The sequence below is a fragment of the Myotis davidii genome, unplaced genomic scaffold, assembly GCF_000327345.1.
Source record: "Myotis davidii unplaced genomic scaffold, ASM32734v1 scaffold445, whole genome shotgun sequence".
In the NCBI taxonomy this organism is placed as follows: Eukaryota; Metazoa; Chordata; class Mammalia; order Chiroptera; family Vespertilionidae; genus Myotis; species Myotis davidii.
In genome coordinates this window covers 39,911-42,340 of record NW_006295910.1, presented here as the reverse complement: position 1 = coordinate 42,340, position 2,430 = coordinate 39,911, and positions in this window count along the sequence as shown.

The following is a 2,430-nucleotide window of genomic DNA, read 5'->3' as shown; positions in this document are numbered from 1 at the left end:
CTGTCAGAGGGACAATGAGGCCTGGGAACAGAAGGAGGTGGGTTTGTGACCTGGCAGAGACAAACTGTATTATAAAATTTAGTATTATTGAGCAATTAGAACAGCAAGAGTTACAACAAATGGTCTGGTGGAAGGGAAAGAAAACATTTTAGTTCTAATAACTTCTATTGAAATAGAATTTTTGCTCCTTAAAACCACCCTATGTTTATTTATTAAAGAGCCAAATTAAGACCAATTCATCTGTTGCATTCAATTTTGGCCTGATTGTTTGCATAAACACAACAGGAATGGTAACTGACCACTTTTGCTGGAATTTTATGATTGAGTCTCAATGTGCCCCATAGGGCAGGGAAGCCAATCCATCTAGCTGCTATCAGGCCTGCCTGCAGTATCTTCTGGGTTAGGTGAATTCCTAACCCGCAGTGGTTCTACCTAGGCCCATGCCATAGGCTTCAAGGCCCATCTCAGCAGCCCTTCTGCTCCTTGTGGCCTAGAGTGTGTGAGGATCCCGCAGGGATGCAGAGGCACCTCATTACTCCCCTTTTACTTTGACCAAATGCCAGCAATGGCAGGGTATGGGCCTGACACTCCAGTGCCATCCATTTTCAGAGCTACCAGGCAGGACACCAGGCAGGATACTCCATGACACTCTTATTGTCTTCAAGTCTTCAGAGCCCAGACAGGGCTCTTTAAAACATGATATTCCAGTCAAAGTTTTCAGTCAATAAAACCACCATTGGAAACCAGTCTTACTGAATTTATGCAAAGAAATGCATTGCTATAATTCATTCATTAAGAATTGTCAAATTTCAAAGGGATCATATAGGGAGAAAAATACACTGACCTGCTTTAAGATCTTCTGCTTTTCCTTGCCAGTCCTTTCTATGGACTCTTCAGAGTAATACTAGAGGCCCGGTACATGAGATTCGTGCACGGGGGTGGGGAAGGGGGGTTGACCCTCAGCCCGGCCTGCACCCTATCCAATCTAGGACATGCCTCTTGCAATCTGGGACCACTGGCTCCTAACCACTCGCCTGCCTGCCTGCCTCTGCCTGTGATCTGATCGCCCCCTAATCAACTCTGCCTGTCAGCTTAATCACCCCCTAACTGCCCTCTCCTGTCATCCTGATTGCCCCCAACTGCCCTCCCCTGCTGGCCTGATCACCCCTAACTGCCTCTGCCTTGGTCCCCGCCCCCATGGCTTTGTACAGAAGGACCAATTAATCTTCTTTTTTATCAGGCTAATAAAATATTATATCCTAGGTGAAATTTTACCACACATACTACACATAAAGACTACAATGTATTTTGAACTACTAATTTTTCCAGAAAAAATACAGGAATTTTCTCAAAAATGAATTTCTATACTTTATGCATTTTTTAAACCATATAATTTTTCCCAACTTAATTTGAACTTTTAACTCTTAGAAGCCTCAAATTTTAGGTGGCAAGTTAAATACTTAGCATTTCTCAGATTAGTAATACATTTATATTTTAAGGGTATATTTCAAATAAAATACAAGACATATTTAATCAATAGATTCAAATCTATCCTCTAGATTTTTCATATGAGGCAAACTCAGATTAACATTTCATTTTAAAATACCTAGATATTTAATAATTTTTATTATTCAATTCAGCAAATTCCAAAGTGTTAAATTACCAAAGATTTTGGAAAATTATGTATAAACTGCTACATTCTTCCTTAGAGATAACATCATCTAAGGTTAGTGCTGCCACTTTTGTTTCGGCCCTCCGGGCCAGCCTTTTCCTAGACCACTTTCTTGAGATGTCAGGCCAACTATTGGTGACAAACTGAAAATTATAATATTTCTTAGCCCAACAGATCCTCAGGGTCTGGCCCAGAGTACTTTCTCATTTGATCTTTTAGTCTTGGTAAATTCGGAAAACCTTTCTTTGCCTTGTTGAATATTAAAGGCTTTATTTGGGTTCTGAGACTGGGGAACTGCTTCCCTAATTCCTTTAATGATTAGCTCCCTAACATATCTCACGTGCCCTCTATGGTCCATATTGTTATGGTCCCACTGGGGCTCCTGGTTTGGAAATTTTACCTCTGCTGGAAGTGCCCCAGGGCCAGTCAGGTTCTCTTGCTCCCAGACCACCATAGCTGACCTTTGAATCATTGCTCTCTCTTCTCCTGAGAATAGGATTCCTAAAATGGACATTAATTCGGTCCACATATATACTTGTGGGCCTAGAAATTGATCTAATTGGCCAGCTACATCATGTGGGTCCTTCAGCAGAGGCTTTAACTCTTTCTTAAGCTCCGTCACCTCTGGACTGGTGAGTGAGGCATTTACAAAGCCCATTCCACCTCCTTCCAAGGGCACCTCTCTCAAGGGTACAGTCCATTGGGAGGAGGTGGAGATGCTGGGAAGGGTAGGTTGTGAGTATCCTTTTTGCATTGCT